We start from the raw sequence: 23,798 nt of genomic DNA, 5'->3' as shown, positions 1-23,798 counted from the left end.
CAAAAAGGACAGGGAAGCTTGGATCCTGGAACAATGGACCAAGTGCTCCCTAAAGCTAGGGCTAGTAGAAGCAAACCACTTCCTACTATCCCTCCCTCTACAGTGGATTCAACTTCTGAGGAAGAAGAATTCCCTCCCTGTGCAGAACCTACACCAGAGGAGCTGGAAGCAGACACTGCTGAGCTTTTGGGTGAAGGGGGGCCTGCCAGAGAGGAGCTGAGTGTGGCACAGCAAACCTGTCCCACATTAGAGGGTCTCAGACAGCAAGCTGTCAAACAGGCTAATGGGGATGTCAGTGACTCTCACAGAGTTTACTGGGAGGACAACCTCTTGTACACTGAGCATAGGGATCCTAAACCTGGAGCTGCCAGGAGATTAGTGATTCCTCAGGAGTACAGAAAGTTCCTCCTAACCCTGGCACATGACATTCCCCTAGCTGGGCATCTAGGACAAATGAAAACTTGGGACAGGCTTGTTCCCCTGTTTCATTGGCCTAGAATGTCTGAGGACACAAAGGAATTTTGTAAGTCCTGTGAAACCTGTCAAGCCAGTGGCAAGACAGGTGGCACACCAAAGGCACCCCTTATTCCACTGCCTGTGGTTGGGGTTCCCTTTGAAAGGGTAGGGGTTGACATAGTTGGCCCCCTTGACCCTCCTACTGCTTCAGGCAATAGGTTTATCTTGGTGGTAGTGGACCATGCCACAAGATACCCTGAAGCAATTCCTTTAAGGACCACTACAGCACCTGCAGTGGCAAAGGCCCTCCTGGGAATATTTTCTAGGGTGGGCTTCCCAAAGGAAGTAGTATCAGACAGGGGAAGCAATTTCATGTCTGCATACTTAAAGGCCATGTGGAAGGAGTGTGGTGTAACGTACAAGTTCACAACACCCTATCATCCACAAACAAATGGACTGGTGGAGAGATTTAATAAAACTCTCAAAGGCATGATTATGGGTCTCCCTGAAAAACTCCACAGGAGATGGGATATCCTTCTACCATGCCTCCTTTTTGCCTACAGGGAGGTACCCCAGAAAGGAGTGGGCTTCAGCCCCTTTGAACTTCTTTTTGGACACCCTGTTAGGGGTCCACTCACACTTGTAAAGGAGGGTTGGGAACAACCTTTAAAAGCTCCTAAGCAGGATATTGTGGATTATGTACTTGGCCTCAGATCAAGAATGGCTGAGTACATGAAAAAGGCCAGTAAAAACCTTCAGGCCAGCCAAGAGCTCCAGAAGCAATGGCATGATCAGAAGGCTGTTTTGGTTCAGTACCAACCAGGGCAGAAAGTGTGGGTCTTGGAGCCTGTGGCCCCAAGAGCACTCCAAGATAAATGGAGTGGACCCCACACAATTGTTGAAAAGAAGGGAGAAGTCACCTATTTAGTTGACTTAGGCACTGCCAGGAGTCCCCTTAGGGTGCGCCATGTCAACCGCCTGAAACCCTACTATGACAGGGCTGATCTCACCCTGCTCATGGCAACTGATGAGGGACAGGAAGAAGACAGTGATCCTCTACCTGATCTCTTCTCTTCCACAGAACAAGATGCTCTGGTGGAAGGTGTAGTTTTGGCTGATTGTCTTACTGCTGAGCAGAAAGACAATTGCATAAATCTCCTAGATCAATTCTCTGAACTCTTCTCTACTGTGCCAGGTACCACTTCTTGGTGTGAGCACACAATAGATACTGGAGACAGTTTACCTGTCAAAAGTAAAATCTATAGGCAGCCTGACCATGTCAGGGACTGCATAAAGCAAGAGGTCCAGAAAATGTTAGAACTAGGAGTGGTTGAGCACTCTGACAGTCCATGGGCTTCTCCTGTGGTACTGGTACCAAAACCCCATTCCAAAGATGGAAAGAAGGAAATGCGGTTTTGTGTAGACTATAGAGGTCTCAACTTGGTAACCAAAACTGATGCTCACCCTATACCCAGGGCAGATGAGCTCATAGATACACTGGCATCTGCCAAGTATCTAAGCACTTTTGATTTGACTGCAGGGTATTGGCAGATCAAATTGTCAGAAGATGCTAAACCTAAGACTGCATTTTCTACCATTGGAGGACATTACCAGTTTACTGTAATGCCTTTTGGTTTGAAAAATGCACCTGCCACTTTTCAGAGGTTGGTGAACACAGTCCTGCAAGGGCTGGAAGCTTTCAGTGCAGCATATTTGGACGATATAGCTGTCTTTAGCTCCAGCTGGGATGATCACCTGGTCCACCTATGGAAAGTTTTGGAGGCCCTGCAAAAGGCAGGCCTCACTATCAAGGCTTCAAAGTGCCAGATCGGGCAGGGTAAGGTGGTTTATCTGGGACACCTTGTTCGTGGGGAACAGATTGCACCACTTCAGGGGAAAATCCAAACAATTATTGATTGGGTTCCCCCTACCACTCAGACTCAGGTGAGAGCCTTCCTAGGCCTCACTGGGTATTACAGGAGGTTCATTAAGAACTATGGCTCCATTGCAGCCCCTCTTAATGACCTCACATCCAAGAAAATGCCTAAAAAGGTATTATGGACAGCAAACTGTCAGAAAGCTTTTGAGGAGCTGAAGCAGGCCATGTGCTCTGCACCTGTCCTGAAAAGCCCTTGTTACTCTAAAACATTCTATGTCCAAACTGATGCATCTGAATTAGGAGTAGGGGCAGTACTATCACAACTTAATTCTGAGGGCCAGGATCAACCTGTTGCTTTTTTTAGTAGGAGGTTGACCCCTAGAGAAAAGCGTTGGTCTGCCATTGAGAGGGAGGCCTTTGCTGTGGTCTGGGCACTGAAGAAGTTGAGGCCATACCTGTTTGGCACTCACTTCATTGTTCAGACAGACCACAAACCTCTACTTTGGCTAAAACAAATGAAAGGTGAAAATCCTAAATTGTTGAGGTGGTCCATATCCCTACAGGGAATGGACTATACAGTGGAACATAGACCTGGGAGTAGCCACTCCAATGCAGATGGACTCTCCAGATATTTCCACTTAGACAATGAAGACTCATCAGGTCATGGCTAGTCTTACTGTCCTTCGTTTGGGGGGGGGTTGTGTAGGAAAGTACCATCTTGCCTGGCATGTTACCCCCATTTTTCACTGTATATATGTTGTTTTAGTTGTATGTGTCACTGGGACCCTGGTAACCCAGGGCCCCAGTGCTCATAAGTGTGCCTGAATGTGTTACTTGTGTAGTGACTAACTGTCTCACTGAGGCTCTGCTAATCAGAACCTCAGTGGTTATGCTCTCTCATTTCTTTCCAAATTGTCACTAACAGGCTAGTGACCATTTTTACCAATTTACATTGGCTTACTGGAACACCCTTATAATTCCCTAGTATATGGTACTGACAATTCTTACACAGGCCTGCCACTGCAGCCTGAGTGAAATAACGTCCACGTTATTTCACAGCCATTTTACACTGCACTTAAGTAACTTATAAGTCACCTATATGTCTAACCTTTACCTGGTAAAGGTTAGGTGCAAAGTTACTTAGTGTGTGGGCACCCTGGCACTAGCCAAGGTGCCCCCACATTGTTCAGAGCCAATTCCCTGAACTTTGTGAGTGCGGGGACACCATTACACGCGTGCACTACATATAGGTCACTACCTATATGTAGCTTCACAATGGTAACTCCGAATATGGCCATGTAACATGTCTATGATCATGGAATTGCCCCCTCTATGCCATCCTGGCATAGTTGGCACAATCCCATGATCCCAGTGGTCTGTAGCACAGACCCTGGTACTGCCAAACTGCCCTTCCTGGGGTTTCACTGCAGCTGCTGCCAACCCCTCAGACAGGCATCTGCCCTCCTGGGGTCCAGCCAGGCCTGGCCCAGGATGGCAGAACAAAGAACTTCCTCTGAGAGAGGGTGTGACACCCTCTCCCTTTGGAAAATGGTGTGAAGGCAGGGGAGGAGTAGCCTCCCCCAGCCTCTGGAAATGCTTTGTTGGGCACAGAGGTGCCCAATTCTGCATAAGCCAGTCTACACCGGTTCAGGGGACCCCTTAGCCCTGCTCTGGCGCGAAACTGGACAAAGAAAAGGGGAGTGACCACTCCCCTGACCTGCACCTCCCCTGGGAGGTGTCCAGAGCTCCTCCAGTGTGCTCCAGACCTCTGCCATCTTGGAAACAGAGGTGCTGCTGGCACACTGGACTGCTCTGAGTGGCTAGTGCCACCAGGTGACGTCAGAGACTCCTTCTGATAGGCTCCTTCAGGTGTTAGTAGCCTATCCTCTCTCCTAGGTAGCCAAACCCTCTTTTCTGGCTATTTAGGGTCTCTGTCTCTGGGGAAACTTTAGATAACGAATGCAAGAGCTCATCCGAGTTCCTCTGCATCTCTCTCTTCACCTTCTGATAAGGAATCGACTGCTGACCGCGCTGGAAGCCTGCAACACTGCAACAAAGTAGCAAAGACGACTACTGCAACTCTGTAACGCTGATCCTGCCGCCTTCTCGACTGTTTTCCTGCTTGTGCATGCTGTGGGGGTAGTCTGCCTCCTCTCTGCACCAGAAGCTCCGAAGAAATCTCCCGTGGGTCGACGGAATCTTCCCCCTGCAACCGCAGGCACCAAAAAGCTGCATTACCGGTCCCTTGGGTCTCCTCTCAGCACGACGAGCGAGGTCCCTCGAATCCAGCAACTCTGTCCAAGTGACCCCCACAGTCCAGTGACTCTTCAGTCCAAGTTTGGTGGAGGTAAGTCCTTGCCTCACCTCGCTGGGCTGCATTGCTGGGAACCGCAACTTTTGCAGCTACTCCGGCCCCTGTGCACTTCTGGCGGAAATCCTTTGTGCACAGCCAAGCCTGGGTCCACGGCACTCTAACCTGCATTGCACGACTTTCTAAGTTGGTCTCCGGCGACGTGGGACTCCTTTGTGCGACTTCGGGTGAGCACCGTTTCACACATCCTTGTAGTGCCTGCTTCTGGCACTTCTCTGGGTGCTACCTGATGCTGAGAGGGCTCCTTGTCTTGCTCGACGTCCCCTCTCTCTTCTGGTCCAATTTGCGACCTTCTGGTCCCTCCAGGGCCACAGCAGTGTCCAAAAACGCTAACCGCATGATTTGCAGCTAGCAAGGCTTGTTGGCATTCTTTTGGCGGGAAAACACTTCTGCACGACTCTCCACGGCGAGATGGATCCATCCACCAAAGGGGAAGTCTCTAGCCCTTTTTGTTCCTGCAGAAACCTCAGCTTCTTCTGTCCAGTAGAAGCTTCTTTGCACCCGCAGCGGGCATTTCCTGGGCATCTGCCCATCTCCGACTTGCTTGTGACTTTTGGACTTGGTCCCCTTGTTCCACAGGTACCCTAGATTGGAAATCCACAGTTGTTGCATTGTTGGTTTGTGTCTTTCCTGCATTATTCCTCTAACACGACTTCTTTGTCCTTAGGGGAACTTTAGTGCACTTTGCACTCACTTTTCAGGGTCTTGGGGAGGGTTATTTTTCTAACTCTCACTATTTTCTAATAGTCCCAGCGACCCTCTACAAGGTCACATAGGTTTGGGGTCCATTCGTGGTTCGCATTCCACTTTTGGAGTATATGGTTTGTGTTGCCCCTATCCCTATGTTTCCCCATTGCATCCTATTGTAACTATACATTGTTTGCACTGTTTTCTAAGACTATACTGCATATTTTTGCTATTGTGTATATATATCTTGTGTATATTTTCTATCCTCTCACTGAGGGTACACTCTAAGATACTTTGGCATATTGTCATAAAAATAAAGTACCTTTATTTTTAGTATAACTGTGTATTGTGTTTTCTTATGATATTGTGCATATGACACTAAGTGGTACTGTAGTAGCTTCACACGTCTCCTAGTTCAGCCTAAGCTGCTCTGCTAAGCTACCATTATCTATCAGCCTAAGCTGCTAGACACCCTATACACTAATAAGGGATAACTGGGCCTGGTGCAAGGTGTAAGTACCCCTTGGTACTCACTACAAGCTAGTCCAGCCTCCTACAGTTGGTATGTCTGCATCTGTATGGTGCTTGTGTGAGTGCCTGTGGGATGAAGTGTGGTGCTTGTGTTTGCCTTAGCCACTTCTGTGTGTTGATTTGGGTGCTTTCTGGTCTGAAGGTGTGCTTGGGATGGGCTGGGGTTGAGGGGAATGGGGCTGGGTAGAGGAAGTTGGAGGGGGGGGGCTGGAGACAGGGACAATGGCTGCCATCAGGGAGTTGGCCAGATCCTGGAACAATCTCTGTTGGGCCACCATGCCAGAATGAATGCCCTCCAGGAATGCATTTGTTTGTTGCAAATGCCCTACCAGACCCTGGATGGCATTCACAATGGATGACTGCCCAACAGAGATGGATTGCAGGAGGTCAATAGTCTCCTCACTGAGGGCAGCAGGGCTGACTGGGGCAGGGCCTGAGGTGCCTGGGGCGAAGGAGATGCCCACCCTCCTGGGTGAGCGGGCATGGGAAACGCGCTGAGGGGCTGCTAGGAGGGTGGTGCTTGTATGGGGGTCGCGGCTGTAACTGTAGTTGGGGTGTCCACCTCCACCAGGGAGCTTCCATCGGAGGTGTCGCTGTCCGAACAGTCCTCTCCTGTCCCCACCGTGGTGCTCCCCTCGCCCACCTTCCCACTGGTGCTCTCACAGTCACTGGATTCAGCCTCATGGGCCATGTGGGATGCAGCTCCCTCCGTCGCTGGTGCCTGTGCTCCTCCCCCAGATGATGCTAATCCACACAAGGACAGGGTGACAAAACAAAAAGGGGAGGAATAGACAGAGGATACACTTGGTCAATGCCAGCAACAACACCACCATTGGCGTACACAACACACAGGGAACAGCCCTACGCATTAGGCCATGCACTACCAGTTACAATGCTAGTCACGAGGCCATGGGGTACAATGCCTAACACCAATAGCAGCACACCTGAAACCCACAGGACCCTGCTCAGTAGTAGATGCCCACTAGCATATTTGGGTTTGGAGTGCATCTGAGCCTGCCCATCATGGAACCTACCCTGCCATGTTCGTCCTGGCCTAGGGGCACCCACAAACCCACATCCCCCACCCAGATAACACCTCAACAGGCTCAATTTCCTGATTCTGAAACGGTACTCACCCCCTTGTGGCTGCTGTGGTACCGTCCAGCCTGTTACACTCATGGTCCACCGTATCCCTCCCATCCCCTTCCGCACAGACATTGCCCACCATACATACAGCACTCTGCCCAGGACCCCTCAACCACCCCCCCCACACGAGGATTACACACACAGCACTCCATGCATTCATGCCACATGCATTGTGGTCACAGTGTACTCACCTGTTGGTTTGGAGGCCCATAAAGTAAACGGTACTGGGGTAGGACCCCATCGACTAGTCTCTCCAACTCCTCCGAAGTGAAGGCAGGGGCTCTTTCCCCAGACACACGAGCTATGGTCACTTCCAGACACAGGTCACACCAGCACTTGCAGTGTAGGTCCTCTTCTGTTGAAGGTCAGTTAGCAAGTGAGTGAACAGATAGAAAATGGCAGTCACGTCCGCGGCAGTGCGTACCGTCACCACCGGCGTACATCACCATTGGCTCATGGAACCCATAGGCCCCAAAGATAACCAATGAGGTGTTGCATGGCGGTTGTCGACCGCCTCCCGCAACGGCACACAACGTCAGCGGAATTACCTCATTTCCACTTGTTCCTCCTCACAGGTCAGGCGGCCGCCATTTCAGGGGGAAACAGGCCATGGCACCTAACTGCACCACAGCACACATATGCACATTAACGGACCTACACATTCACAAACTGTTTCTGTCACAAAATGCAAGGCATTTTACTCTGAGGATATCTTTGAATATGACCATCTGCTCACCGTTTTTCACTCTAGAGTTCAACCGCTGAGGATGAATAGGAGATGGAGACATACCCCCGTGTACAGACCCCTGTTGGACCTGGCAACAATGGAGTACAGGCACATTATCCTAACTGTTGGAAAATGGTTTATTGGTAAGGGCAGGTAAGTACCTACACTTAGCAACAGGCCACTAACCTCCACTTAGGTCCAGTTAGGTCTCAGTAAATTAAACCTAGCTCAACCCTTGGTAGCTTGGCAACGAGCGACAAGGCTTAACTTAGGAGACAAAGCGTAAAGCATCCAAATATGACAAAACAGTATTTAAATAAAACACAGGAAACAGTTTAAAAATCCAAAATCAATTTATAAAAATAGATTATGGGGTCATTACAAAATTGGCGGTAAAAGCCGCTTACTGCCGTGCAGAAGACCGCCAACACACCGCCCCGGCCGTGGAATTCCGCCATGGGCTTTATGACCCACAGCTCGGAATCCGCCAAAATCCAGACACCCACACAAGTCCGCCACACCAAAGGTCAGTGATAAACTGGCGATAACAAAACCGACACTGTCACGCCAACAGGAATACGCCCACACTATTACGACCCACGAATCCATTGGCGGTACACACCGCCGCGCTCAAAATACACACACATTTACAAAACACTACCACACTGGACAATTCCAAATACACACACCTGATACACTGTTAGGGTTTGTGCACAGCAAAGAGCATGTCCCCTCTCACTGCACTAGTGGGTTCTGTAATAGCTCCCTTTTAAACTTACTATTGAAAGCCTTTCTTGTTATCTCACCTCCCCCCCCCCAGGCTTCTGTGTATGTTGTTTAATGTGCTGTTTTGTTTACACATTGGGCCTTGCTTTTACCAAGGCTTCTTTAAAACACTCCTCTCTAGGCCATGTGTTAATTTAACTCATTTGCATAATAACTGAAACTCTGCACACCTTTCAAGAACATGTGCAGCATGTGAGGACCACACCCAGCTCTTCAAACCACACCCAGCTCTGCACACCTTTCAAGAACATGTGCAGCATGTGAGGACCACACCCAGCCCTGTCTATAAAAGGCAGCCCCCGAGCCTCACCCAGTGCTTGTGCTCGTCTACCTCCCGCTTACCTGAGGACAGATCCCTCGGCGCTGGCACTCCTGCTCTTTACAGACTTTCATTGGCTTCAATGGGCGCAGCTGCTGGCTCTTCCTTCTTCCGGTTTCCGGTTCCTCCTTGCCTCAGCCTCTCTCCTACAAGCAACCTGAAAAAGAGAAAGAAGACAAGGTTAGACTGATCAGTATCTCTTGCCAGCAACAAGTAAGTGCAAAACGTTTATTACCTGAAAGAACTTTGACAACAATTTCTGGATTCGTGTATAGACAATTTGAAACAAGATACCTTCCACAAACATTGTGATTCAAACTCTTTGTTACAAGAATACTTTGCGGAACTTTGTGAAGCAAATATATTTTTTTTTATGGAACTTTTAAGAATCGAACCGTGGAAACCATTAACAGCAAGACAAACAGTAAATCAAGGACTTGCACAAATTACGTGCTGTATTTTGACGTAAAAGTACAGTATTTGTTTTATAAAAGATTCTGGAAATATGGGAAAAGTGAGTCTGCTATTGGGAATTTAGGCTTTAGTTATATTAAGATGAATGTTTGATATTGGTAATTCTGATAACGGTATTTGTTTAATGTTTTAGAAGCTTTAGAGTAATAGAAAGCACATCCCAGAGCAGTAACACATTCCAAACCTGGAAACTAGAGACCAGGATCCAAGAGGTACTTTTAGAAGAAAATTTTTAATAAATAAAGGGATAGTCAGGAACCCCGTTAGGAATAGGTTGTACTTATCTGTTCTTTGTTTATGTTTCATTAGGCACTAGTTTCTACAGAAGTCAGAGAGGGCCGCAGATTTGTGCAGCACTTCAACAGTGGAAACGCAAGAACGGTGTTGTCTCTTTATTTAATTTTATCCACTTCCCCCCTTCCCTTGAGCTTCTGTTCTTAGCGCACTGTTTTAAAAACTAGTGTGCTGGAACAAGCAGTTTCAGGGTGGGGTCGGATTGTCTTCAACCTCCATCAGAACTGAACAAGGACTCAGGTGAGCTGGGCTTTGACATACACATACACACACCACTCCCACACACCCAATACAATATAAAACACACACCCACATCACCCACAAACCCTTATGTCAACAATTGTGACTGAAGGCCAGAGAGAGACACCACCATCTACAAACTAGCATCCACAGGCCCTCAAAACTATCACTCACACAACATCCAAGCACCTCAAACAACACATCTCTAAATATCACCCCACACATCACAACACACCCCACCCCACACATCACCCACACCACCCCATGGCCTCGCAAAGACACCCCAGGTTCTCTGAGGAGGAGCTCAGGGTCATGGTGGAGGAAATCTTCCGGGTAGAAACACAGATATTCAGATCACAGGTGCAGCACACCACCATAGCTAGGAAGATGGAGCTATGGTGAAGAATCGTGGACAGGGCCAATGCAGTGAGACAGCACCCAAGAACACGGGATGACATCAGGAAGAGGTGGAACGACATACAGGGGAAGGTGCGTTCTGTGGTCTCAAGACACCACATTGCGGTTCAGAGGACTGGTGGCGGACCCCCACCTCCTCCCCCACAACTAACAACATGGGAGGAGCAGGTCTTTACTATACTGCATCCTGAGGGCCTCGCTGTAGTAGCTGGAGGAATGGACTCTGGTAAGTCAAACCTTTAACTACTTCATTCCCCCACCCACCTGCATGCTACCACATACCCCCACCCTCGCCCTCGCCCCCATCACTCCAACTCCTCACGTATGTCCCAATATCACAAACCACACATCCCAAACCCAAGCCCTGCATGTAACACCAAAGCCTGGACACCCATCACCAAAACATGGCCACTGCACATACCCATACACCCCCCTAAACCATCATCCCACAAGGTCCTACACAGGAATGCAAGCACTGGGGTACACAGTCACCCACCCATTGCACACCATGGCGCACACAGATGCAATAATCATGCCTTTACACCCCTGCAGGACCCCTACCCAACGTCACCGGACAGGAGGGTCCAGATATGTCCACTGAACCCACAGAAGAGGCCCACAGTGATGACAGCAGCTCTGTCCAACTGGATCAAGATGACCAGCCCGGCCCATCTGGGACCTCGGGACAGTCGGTTCCCCTCACATTGGCACAGGCCACTACAGAGCTTCCCCCCTCTGGAAACACTACCACAACACCCACCCAGCAGGCCCATACCTCTGTCCATAGGACACGTCAAGCAGCAGTTTTTCCACCACTACAGGAAACCCAGGCTAACCCACCACCCCAACAACACCAGGGACCTGGGGGCAGTGGTAGTGGGCACACGTTTCAGGGGACCGAGGCACAGGGGAACTAGGAGGGCTGCTGTGCGACAGGGGGAGGACAGGCCCAGGGAACCCACTCTCCACGAGGCCCTCTCCAACATCATGGAAGCCTACCACCATTCCCAGGAGACGATGGCAATGGTGCTGGCCAAGTTTCAGGAAACCCAGCGGCTGCAGGAGGAACATTATTTGGGGTTCAGGGAGGAACTCAAAGCCATCAATTCCACCCTGGGCACCATTGTAGGGGTGCTGAAGGAACTCGTGAACACCAGGAGGGACACTGTGGCACAACAAGGGGCCCCTGACACTAGCCTGGACGATGAACTGCCCACCACCTCCGCCGGCGCTAGTGGACAGGAGGCACCGCCACAGGACCACCACACCAGCACCCAACCCCATGCAGATGGAGAACCACCCCCCAAGCGGTCCCTGAGATTCAGGAGAAAGACAGAGAGCAATGCCAAGACCCCGCCCAGAAATGAGACCACCCTGATTGTCATCCTTCTGTCCCACTTTGTCACCCTGTCCATACTTAAACTGCCCCAGCTCCACTTCCTATGCCCCTTTGGACAATGCACATGTGAGACTAATAGACTGGACTCTGCCATGGACATTCCTCCACCATCACCCCTGACCATTTAACAACCCTCTCCACTACTGAGCACTACTAAACACCCTTAAATCACAAAACAATCAGGAGTCTGTCTGTTCTTTCGAAAATGTGTATTAGCAATTACAGTGGCAAAATGCTATATCAAATGTAATGTCAACATACCTATGTCACACAGCTATAGTCCATGCGGAAACAAAGCAGATGTCACACAGTGGGACCCACATCTGTGAAATCGTAAGGGAAAGTGACAACTGAGTGACCGTACACTGGGTGAAAGTGACAGACAGATGAGAGGTAGTAGAATTAAATCAGATGTAGCAAGCATTGTTGTCTTCTTACCTGTGTCTCACAGGAAGTATTGCAGGATCACCGTGTTCCTGTTGTCTATGTCCTCTTCTACTGCTTCCTCGTCTTCACTGTCCACAGGCTCCACAGCTGCCACAACACCTCCATCTGGACCAACCTCCTTCAGAAAAGGCACCGGTCATCGCAAAGCCAAGTTGTGAAGCATACAGCAGGCCACGCTGATCTGGCATACCTTCTTTGGTGAGTAGAATAGGGAACCACCTGTCATATGGAGGCACTGGAACTTGGCCTTCAGGAGGACAAAGGTCCGCTGTATAATCCTCCTAGTTCGCCCATGGGCCTCATTGTAGCGTTCCTCTGCCCTTGTCCTGGGATTCCTCACTGGGGTCAGTAGCCATGACAGGTTGGGGTAACCAGAGTCACCTGCAAATGTCGAGGGACAACTGTTAGACACACACTAACTCATAGGGACATCCCCAGACCCAGACACCCAGTCACACTGTATTGGGTCCATGTCCTCACCTAATAGCCACACACGGTGCCTCTGGAGTTGCCCCATCACATAAGGGATGCTGCTATTCCGTAGAATATAAGCTTCATGCACTGAGCCAGGAAATTTGGCATTCACATGGGAGATGTACTGGTCTGCCAAACACACCATCTGCACATTCATCGAATGGTAACTCTTCCGGTTTCTGTACACCTGGTCACTCCTGCGGGGGGGCTACGGCCACATGTGTCCCATAAATGGCACCTATGATGTTGGGGATATGTCCCAGGGCATAGAAATCACCTTTCACTGTAGGCAAATCCTCCACCTGAGGGAAAACGATGTAGCTCTGCATGTGTTTCAGCAGGGCAGACAAAGCTCTGGACAACACGTTGGAAAAAATAGGCTGGGACATCCCTGATGCTATGGTCACTGTAGTTTGAAAAGACCCACTTGCTAGGAAATGGAGTACTGACAGCATCTGCACTTAAGGGGGGATTCCTGTGGGATGGCGGATAGCTGACTTCAGGTCTGGCTCCAACTGGGCACACAGTTCCAGGATTGTGGTGCGATCAAGTCTGTAGGTGATGATCACATGTCGCTCCTCCATTTTAGACAGGTCCACCAGCGGTCTGTACTCCGGAGGATGCCGCCATCTCCTCACATACCCCAGCGGATGGTGCCTATGGAGGAGAACAGCCAGCAGAGAGTCAACCAACTCTGAGGTACGTGAACACAGCTTAGTCGGAAAATATTAGCAAATCGACATCTGCCTGTATTAGTGTTTAAGCAAGGCCTAGATATGTGTGACGCAGTCCAAAATAATGCCATGTGGGCCCATGAAATGGCAGCTGCCTGACCTGTAAAATGGGACAAGGGGATATGAGGTAACTGCGCTGGCGTTGTACACCGTCGCGGTAGGCAGTCGAAGACCGCGGCGCTATCCTGCATAGGTTAACATTGGACCCTATGGGTCCCAGGAGCCAATGACGATGTACGCCGGCGGTGATGGTACGCACTGCCGCGGACATGACCGCCATTTTCTCTCTGTTCAATCACTTGATACCTGATCTTCGACAGGAGAGGACCTACACTGCAAGTGCTGCTGTGACCTCAGTCTGGAAGAGACAATGGCTCGTGTGTCTGGGGAAAGGGCCTCTGCCTTCAGCATGGAGGAGTTGGAGAAACTAGTGGATGGGGTCCTCCCCCAGTACACGCTACTCTACGGTCCTCCAGACAAACAGGTAAGTACACTGTGAGCATGCTATATGGGCAATGCCTGTGTGGAGTGGTGTGGATGAAAGATGGGGGGGTGAGAATGAGGCGTGCATGAAACGATGGTGAGTCCATGGGCGTCATGGCAAGGGTATGGATGCGAGCCAATGCTGTGATGGTGCAGACGGTAATATCTTCTCCTTTTCCCCTGTTCTATTCCTGTAGGTCAGCGCCCACCAGAAGAAGGACATTTGGCATGCCATCGCCAAGGAAGTTCAGACCCTGGGGGTCTACCACAGACGGAGCACCCACTACCGTAAAAGATGGGAGGGCATTCGCCGCTGGAGCAAGAAGACGGCGGAGGCCCAGCTGGGGATGGCCTCCCAACGTGGGAGGGGTGCCCGTCGCACCATGACCCCCCTGATGTTCAGGATCCTGGCGGAGGCGTACCCGAAGTTGGATGGGCGCTTGAGGGCATCACAGCAGCCACAAGGGGGTGAGTACACTCTCATTCTGCTGATTCAGCGTGCATTGGAGGTGTCTGGGTGGGGGAGGTGGGCTGTGGGTTCCCCTAGGCCAGGGCGAGTTTACTAGGCAAGGTCTCTTCTACGTCGTGCACGGGGCTTCTGTATCTGTAGTGTCCGCCAACGGTAGCGGTATTGCATGGACTTAACATGTCTTTCTTCTGTCTTCCCCCCCTTTTTGTGGTCTCCCTGTTCTTGTGTGCATTAGCATCATCAGGCGGAGGAGCAGTGGCACCGGAGCAGGAGGGAGCTGCATCCCACATGGCCCTGGAGGGCGACACAACGGAGTCTGAATTCACCAGTGGGACGGAGGGCGAGGGGAGCTCCACAGCGGGGACAGGAACTGAGACCAGCGATACAGACTCCTCCTCTGATGGGCGCTCCCTTGCGGTGGCGGGCCCATCTGTGCCCCCCGCATCTACAGGTACAGCCACCACCCCCTCTACCAGCACCGTCCTCCCAGCAGCCCCTCAGCGTGTGTCCCGTGCCCGCACACCCAGGAGGGTGGGCATCTCCTTCACCCCAGGCACCTCAGCCCCTGCCCCTGTCACCCCTGCTGCCCTCAGTGAGGAGGCCATTGACCTCCTCAGGTCCCTCATTGTTGGACAGTCTACCATTTTGAATGCCATCCAGGGTGTAGAGAGGCAGTTGCAACAAACCAATGCATACCTGGAGGGCATTCATTCTGGTCATGCAGCCCATCAGGGAGCTTTTCAGACTCTGGCCTCAGCACTGATGGCAGCCATTGTCCCTGTCTCTAGCCTCCCCCTCCAACTTCCTCCACCCAGACCTAAACGGCTGTACCTCAGCCTATCCCAAGCACACCATCAGACCAGCATGCACGCACGTCAACACACAAGGGAAGCTCTGGCAAACATAAGCACCACACATCCCACAGGCACTCATGCAAGCATCATACACATGCAGACACACCAACATCCACTGCCTCCACTTTGTCCCCCTCCTCCTCGTCTCCCTCCTCCCTCCCTGTCTCGTCTCCACTCACACCTGCATGCACTACATCCTCAGCCACTACGTCCATCACCAGCACACCCACCCACACCCTGCTCACGTGCAGTCTCCACCCCCACTACCATTCACACATCCACTGTGTCCTCTACCAGGGTGTCTGTGAGCCCACCTCCCAAGGTACACAAACACAGCCACACACCCACCCAACATACATCCACCTCACGACAGCCTCCAGCCCATGCACCTTCACCCAAAGTCACCAAACGTATACCTCCTACAACCACTACCTCTTCCTCCACTCCCAAACTCCCTCCATGTACCCGTCCCAGTGTTCCCCAAAAACTTTTCCTGTTCAACCTTGACCGCTTTCCCTCACCTCCCCCACCCCTTCAGTCTCCTAGGTCCCGCCTCTCCAGGTCCCAACCCAGCACCTCAGCCACAACATCTGCGGGACCAGTGCTGCTAGTAGTAACCAGCTTCTGGAGTGTGCCAGGCAGCAGGGCAGCCAGTGTGGCAAGGAGCCAGAGCACGGACAGTCCCCCACCTGTAAAGCACAAAATGTTGGCCAGTGCCCGGCGGGAGAGAGGAAAGAAATTAGCCACCAAAACCGCTCCCACGAGTACAGTTGGGAGTGTGGAGACAGCTGCGCCACCATCCAAGGTGGGGAAGGAGCACAGTAAAACAGGCAAGTCTGGGAAAATCTGCACAGCGGACAAGACTGCCACCAGCACCGCTGCCCAGGACACCGCCGTCACCAGCACCGCTGCCCAGGACACCGGCACCACCAGCACTGCCCAGGACACAGCCGCCACCAGCGCCGCTGCCCAGGACACCGCCGCCACCAGCCCCGCTGCCCAGGACACCGCCAGCATCGCTGCCCAGGACACCGCCGCCACCAGCACCGCAGGCCAGTGAGTGCCAAAGATTCTGACGCTACTGAGGCTGCCACGAGCAGGATGAAGCACTCTGGGCACAAAGCCCCCTCCAGAGCCAGTGGAGAATGTTATCCACTTGAGATACTGTGGCTTTGCACTTCCCAGGATGCAGCAGTGGGCAAACCACCCACTGGAGAGACTTGAGAGACTGTGGCTTTGCACTCCCCAGGATGCATCAGTGGGCAAACCACCCACTGGAGAGACTTGAGAGACTGTGGCTTTGCACTCCCCAGGATAAAGCAGTGGGCAAACCACCCACTGGATAGACTTGAGAGACTGTGGCTTTGCACTCCCCAGCATTGAACAGTGGGCAAACCACCTACTGTAGAGACTTGAGAGACTGTGACTTTGCACTCCCCAGCATTGAACAGTGGGCAAACCACCCGTTGTAGAGACTTGAGAGACTGTGGCTTTGGACTCCCCAGGATTGAACAGTGGGCATGGAGCCCCCTCGTGGATCTGGCGTCGTGCATGCATCCGGCTGAGGTGCCCCCCCTTCCCTTTGCCTGTTTTTTTTCTATCTGATGCCCCAGCAGTGTTCTCTCTGTCTTGTTCGGGTATCTTTTGTGGGCCTCGCCCATACCTTTTGGGCCAAGTGGTCCACGGACTATGATAGTGGAATACTTTGGACTTGTATTCTTGGTGTATATATTTGTTTATAGTGTACATATCTTTATATATGTATATATTTTTGATTACTATATTTGAATATATTACAATCGTTCGACTCATTTCCTTTTGTCCTTGCATTCTTCTAGGGGGGCTTGGGGGGTGTAACTGTAATGTATCATGATGTATTAGTGTGTGTGTTGTGGGTGAGGGTGGGGGTGGGGGTTTTGCGTGTTGCATGTGTGTGTGTCACAGTTTTTTCCCCTTCCCCCTTCCCTGTGTTGTAGGTACAGTACAGTCTTCGCTGCCGGCGTTCGTGCTCCTGGTAGAGGAGCAGGAAGATAAAGGCTGGAAGAATCTTGAGCTCGGGTTTCATGGCGTCCTGGTTACTCGTGGGATGTGTAGAGGTGAGCGTTTCCCCTTCCAAGTCCTGTTTCCGCCGTGTTTTTGTTCGCGGTGAATCCGCCCCTGAAAAGGTGGCGGATTGGACTGTTGTAATTCTGTGGGCGGTATATTGTCCTCTGCCTGTCTGATGGTGGTTACCGCCGCAGTGTTTGTTTGTACTGCCTTGGCGGTCAGAGTGTTAAAGTGGCTGTCTATGTTGGCGGTTTCCGCCATGGTCGTAATTCCATTTTTTTTTCTGCCGGCCTGTTGCCGGTTTTACCGCCGCTTTAACACTGACCGACAGGGTTGTAATGACCACCTAAATTTTTATCTTTAAAATTACACCAAAAGGAATACAATCGAATAAGGGGAACCGGAGATATGAATTTTCAAAGAATTATTGTTTTCTAGCACCTAGAAACAAAAAACGCCAATCGGGTCATCTGGTTGCACCTCAACCGGGGCAAAGTCAAAGTTTAAGGCCGACCGCGATGGAGCCCGGCTCGGCTACAGCCCACGGGAGGCCCCGGTCAAAAGTTTACCTTCGGACTTAGTCGTTTTTCTGAAGATTTTCTTCAGCGGGACAAACCTGCCAGTCCAATCCGACCTCCTGGAACCCTTCTCCAGATACGCATCGCGGGAGCCCTCGGTGGAGATTTTCACCTTCGGACTTAGTAATTTTTTCGAGGTGAAAGTTTTTCGACCGGGGCAAACCTGGATCTTGATCCGACGTCCTTGGAGCCCTTCTCGGATACGCTTGCTGGGAGGTCCCGGTCAACTTCCTACATACGGACTTAGGGGGTCATTTTGACCCTGGCGGTCCGAGACCGCCAGGGCTAAAATGACAGAAGTACCGCCAACAGGCTGGCGGTGCTTCCTGGCCTATTACGACCGCAGCGGTAGCGCTGCGGCCGCACCGCCGGGGCCGGCGGTTTCCCGCCGTTTTAGCCCCGGCGGTGATAATCTGCCAGGGCAGCGCTGCAAGCAGCGCTGCCCTGGGGATTATGACCCCCCTACCGCCAGCCTGTTTCTGGCGGTTTGCACCGCCAGGAAGAGGCTGGCGGTAAGGGGTGTCCTGGGGCCCCTGGGGGCCCCTGCAATGCCCATGCCACTGGCATGGGCAGTGCAGGGGCTTTCTAACAGGGCCCCGACCAGCTTTTCACTGTCTGCATAGCAGACAGTGAAAAGCGCGATGGGTGCAACTGCACCCGTCGCACGGCCGCAACACCGCCGGCTCCATTAGGAGCCGGCTCCTATGTTGCTGCCTCATTCCTGCTGGGCCGGCGGGCGCAAACTTGGTTTACGCCCGCCGGCCCAGCGTGAATGTCTTAATGGGGCCGCAGGAGTGCGGCCGCATTGGCGGCCGCACGGCGGTTACCGCTTCACCGCCCGCCAATGTCGTAATGACCCCCTTAGTCTCTTTTTGCCAGATTTTCTTCACCGGGACGAACCTGCAAGTCAGGCCGGCTCGCAGTTGAGGCAAGCGGCTAGAGTTGCTGCGGCAGGTCGGGTCCTCTTTGGAGCTTTTTTTCAAAAGTTCTCCAAACTTCTCCAAACATCTGGATCTTCTCCCAGATGTTCCTTCAAGGTTCTTTTGGGGTCCACAGCTCACCCCAAGGTTCCTGAAGCTCTGAGATGATCCTTGGGGGTGTAGACTACAACTCCCAGAATGCACCTGGTGCAAACTCCTTTTTGGCCACTGGACAGTGGTCAGCTGGTTGGTTTTTTCAGGAGTTGGTGCAGGGGACTCTGGTTAGCAATTTTTCACCTGCAGCAAACAGGGAGTCCCTCCTTGAACCAGTTGAAACCAGGCAAAGTCCTTCTTGTGGTGGAGCTCAAGTGTGCAGCTGGTGCAGTCCTTCAGAGTGAAGGGTCCCGGGGCAGGCCAGGGGACCAGCAGGGCAGTCCTTCTTATCCTTTGGTTCTTCCTTGTTGGACTCTGATGGGGATTTGAGGTGTGGGTGCAGGTCTGCCAGTTTTATCCTTGCTCCTGGGTGAAAAACAGGGGGGTCCTGGTTCTCCAATCAGTTGCAGCGTCCTTCCCCCTGTGATGACCACTTCCTGGGAAGTGTGGCAAAAATCAATCCCAGGAGGCAACATTCCTCAAAAATCCATCATGGCTGAAAGTGATTTTTGGAGGTTACATTTGGCTGAGCCCGCCCACTGGTATGGCTAAAAATCCTAAACACACCCCTCTCCTGCCCTCTCCTAATCTAATCAAGTGGGCACCTAACTGTCTGGGTTTTCAGGATGTGGGGTGTTACTGGGTTGCTCCAAACGTACTTCTCTGCCTTTGAAGACCAGTTTGGCAGCCCTCCCCTTTCCTGCTTCACCATCTGCTGAGGGAAGATCTCCTCCCACAGGCACATCTCTTTGTGTGAAGCCAGGCCACTTCACACCTCATCAGGGCAGCCTGGCCAGGATGCCAGAGGCTGGCCAATCAGAGCACAGCAGCAAAAACACTGCAGGGCTGAAGTTGGCAACTTTTCAGGTAAAGTTTAAAACTCTTTACCTGAACAAGGTATATTACATCCAACAACTGGAAATTGTGGGATCTATTATAACAATTAATTTGATACCAAACTCTTTGTATCTATTACTTAAGGGGACTTATAAAATTAAAATAAAGTCTCCCCATTCTAGCCTATGGAGGCCATTCACTACAATGAGGGGAAATTAATTTGGCTGTTTTACCTCACCAGGGCTTATACAACTGTTTTTTATAAGGTCCCTGCTTATAGTCACATGGCACCCAGCCCTAGAGGCACATAGGGCACACCTTAGGGGTGACCTATATGTACAAATAAGGTAGTTTAAGACTTTGGAACTACTTTTAATTCCAAAGTCGAATTTGCATGTAACTTTAATTTAAAAGCAGCCAGCAAGGCAGGCCTGCCTTTACAATGACACTTGGCACCTCAGTAGTGCGCCTATGGGGGCACTACCTATGCTGGGGTCCCTAAACCTCCATGCCTTACCATATACTAGGATCTTATAGATAAGTTAACTTTGCCAATTATAATTAGCCAAATTTGCATATCCACTTTACACAGAGCAATGGCCCTGGGACTGGTAAGCAGTACCCAGGGCACAGCCAAGAGTCAGTAACCACCAGTACCTGTCCAAAAAGTGTAGGGGTGACCAGGGCAAAAAGGAGGACTTTCCTACACTAACCTACAAACTTGATAGGGCCACAATCCAAGAGCTGTGTGCCCAATTGGAGCCAGACCTGATCTCAGCTATCCATCACCCCATTGGGATCCCCCCTCTTGTGCAAGTCCTGTCAGTGCTCCATTTCTTGGCAATTGGTTCCTTCCAAGAGACAGTGGCCATGGCAGCAGGGATGTCACGGCCTATGTTCTCAAACATGCTGACCAGAATGTTGTCAGCCCTGCTGAAACACATCATATTCCCCCAGGTGGAGGATTTGGCCACAGTGAAGGCTGACATCTATGCACTGGGACATATCCCCAACATCATTGGTGCTATTGATGGTACACATATTGCATTTGTCCCCCCTGGAGAAATGAACAAGTGTTCAGAAACTGAAATAGCTTTTGCTCTCTGAATATGCAAATACTGTGCCTGGCGGACCAGTACATCTCCCATGTGAATGCAAAGTATCCTGATCTGTGCATGATGCCTTTATCTTGAGGAATAGCACCACTCCATATGTGATGACTCAACTCCATAGGCACAGGGTGTGGCTAATAGGTGAGCCCATGGTCCCCATCCAGTGTCTGTTGGTATATGGGTGTGGGTTTGGCCCTAAGGTCTGGCTAACAGGTATCCCTCTATGTTTACATGTGACTCTGGTTACCACAACCTCTCATGGCTATTGAACTGTTGTGTATGGGTATGGTGTGGGCCCCAAGGGTTAGTGTGTGGTTAACAGTAGTCCCTCTGTATTTGCAGGTGACTGTGGTTACCCCAACCTCTCATGGCTACTGACCCCCATGAGGAATGCCAGGACAAGGGCAGAGGAACGTTACAATGAGGCACATAGGCGTACAAGGAGGATCATTGAGCGCACCTTTGGCCTCCTGAAGGCCAGATTCCGGTGCCTCCATCTGACAGGTGGATCCCTGTGCTACTCACCCAAGAAAGTCTGCCAGGTCATGGTTGCATGTTGCATGTTGCTCAACCTGGCCTTGAGACTCCAGCTGCCTTTTCTGCAGGAGGATGAGGCTGGAGTTGGTCGTGTGGCAGTGGTGGAGCCTGTGGACAGTGACGAAGATGAGGCAGAGGAAGAGGATGTGGACAACAGAACAACTATAATTCAAAAGTACTTCCAGTGACACACAGATAAGACACTGTAACGTCACCTTCCATTGCAGTTTTGTGTTGGACATTGTACATGGCAGGCTGATTTTCACAATTCTATGGCCACTTATATATCTGTGCCCCACTCTGGCTCATGGTGTGTCTACTGCTGCCTCCTACAGGTCATACCTATGTATACATAACTGTACAGTTGAATTGCAATATTTACAGCTTGCTAAACAAAGACATATTTCAATCAGTTGACAGACTCCATACAGGGACTTTTTGCAAGGTGGTTCTCCTTCTGCAGGGAGAGGGGTGCTGGTGGCCTGTTGTTCCTATGGTGGGGCCTCCTGTCCACTAGCGTCCGCGGAGGCGGAAGGCTGTTCATCAGTGTGGCTAGAGTCAGGGGCCCGTTGGTGTGCCACTGCCTCGCTCATGGTGTTGGCCATGTCTGCCAGCACCCCTGCAATGGTGACCAGGGTGGTGTGGATATCCCTTAGGTCCTCCCTGATCTCTGGGTACTGCCACTCCTGCAGCCACTGGGTCTCCTGCAACTTGGCCAGTATCTGGCCCATGGTCTCCTGGGAATTATGGTATGTTCCCAGGATGTTGCTGAGTGCCTCTTGGAGAGTCAGTTCCCTAGGCCTGTCCTTCCCCGGTCACACAGCAGTCCTCCCAGCTTCCCTGTTGTCCTGTGCCTCTGTCCCCTGAACCCTGTGCCCACTGCCACTGACCTCAGGTCCCTGATCGTCCTGTGTTTGTGGGGCCAGCTGGGTGGGTGCTGTGGTGGTGTTTCCTGAGGGGGAGGCTCTGTGGTGGTATGGGACTGTGCCTGGGTAACCGACTGTCCAGAGTTCCCTGATGGGCCAGGTTTGTCATCCTGATCCAGGCATGCAGAGCTGCTGTCATCACTGTGGGTGTCTTCGGGGGGGGACTGGATGTTGCTGGCACCTCCTCTCCGGTGACGTTGTGTGGGATCCTGTGGGTATGTAAAAGCAGTGTTATTGTTACTGCATGTGGCATCTTGTGCATGGGTATGTTTACCCCTATGGTTATTATTACCAAGGCAGCCTTGGCTTGTGTGACTTATTTGGTTGGCTAAGTGATTGTCACTAGTGTGTATGCTGTGGTGATGGGTGTCCATGCATGGCTGTAAGTGGTGTCCTTGCATTGGTGGTGCATGCAGTGCTGGTTACTGGGATGAGTGGGTTGTGATGGGGTATATGTGAGGTGGTGGGGTGATATGGGTGAGGGTAGGGGAGGGGGTATGTGATGGCATGCAGGTAGGGGGGTGAAAGTAGTAAAGATTTGACTTAGAAGAGTCCAGTCCTCCTGCTACTCCTGCCAGGCCCTCAGGATGCATGATTGCCAAGACTTGCTCCTCCCATGTTATTAGTTGTGGGGGAGAAGGTGGGGGTCCACCGCCAGTCCTCTGTACAGCAATCTGGTGTCTTGCAAACACAGAATTCACCTTCCCCCGCAAGTCATTCCACCTCTTCCTGATGTCATCCCTTGTTCTGTGGTGCTGTTCCACGGCGTTGACCCTGTCCACGACTCTCCGCCATAGCTCCATCTTCCTAGCAATGGACATCTGCTGCACCTATGATCTGAATAGCTGTGGCTCAACCCGGATGATTTCCTCCACCATGACCCTTAGCTCCTCCTCAGAGAATCTGGGGTGTCTTTATGGTCCATGGGTGTACTGCGAGTGCTGTGTGTGAGGGTGTGTGGGGTGATGTGTTGGGGTGTGTGCTGTGAGGTGTGTGAATGGTGTATGGGTGATGGTTTTCTGTGGCTCTGGTTCTGTGGTTGCTCCTGGCGTGTCTCTCTCTCAGTTGTAAATTGTTTGTAGTGGTAAAGGGCTGTGGGTAATGTGAGTGTGTGTTTTATAGTGGTGTGTGGGTGTGGTGTGTGTATGTGTGTCAGGTGTGTGTAGTTTGAATTGTCCAATGTGATGTTGTTTTGTGTGTGTGTGTGTGTGTGTGTGTGTATTTTGAGCGAGGCGGTATGTGCCGCCAATGGTTTACCACGGTTGAATGTCTGCTGCAGTGATTCGTGGGTCATAATGTTGTGGGCGTAGTTCTGTTGGCGGAACGGTGTGGGTTTTGGTACCGCCAGTTTATCACTGACCTTTGGGCTGTCAGACTTGTGTGTCTGTCTGTATAGTGGCGGATTTCTATGTGTGGGTCATAATACGCATATTGTTATACCGCTGTAGTCGCGGTATGTTGGCGGCAGTCAGCATGGCGGTAAGCGGCACTTACCGCAAATG

Source organism: Pleurodeles waltl, chromosome 2_2, assembly GCF_031143425.1.
Source record: "Pleurodeles waltl isolate 20211129_DDA chromosome 2_2, aPleWal1.hap1.20221129, whole genome shotgun sequence".
Classification (NCBI taxonomy): Eukaryota; Metazoa; Chordata; class Amphibia; order Caudata; family Salamandridae; genus Pleurodeles; species Pleurodeles waltl.
The sequence above is the reverse complement of the archived record's forward strand: the minus strand, read 5'-3'. Positions refer to the sequence as shown.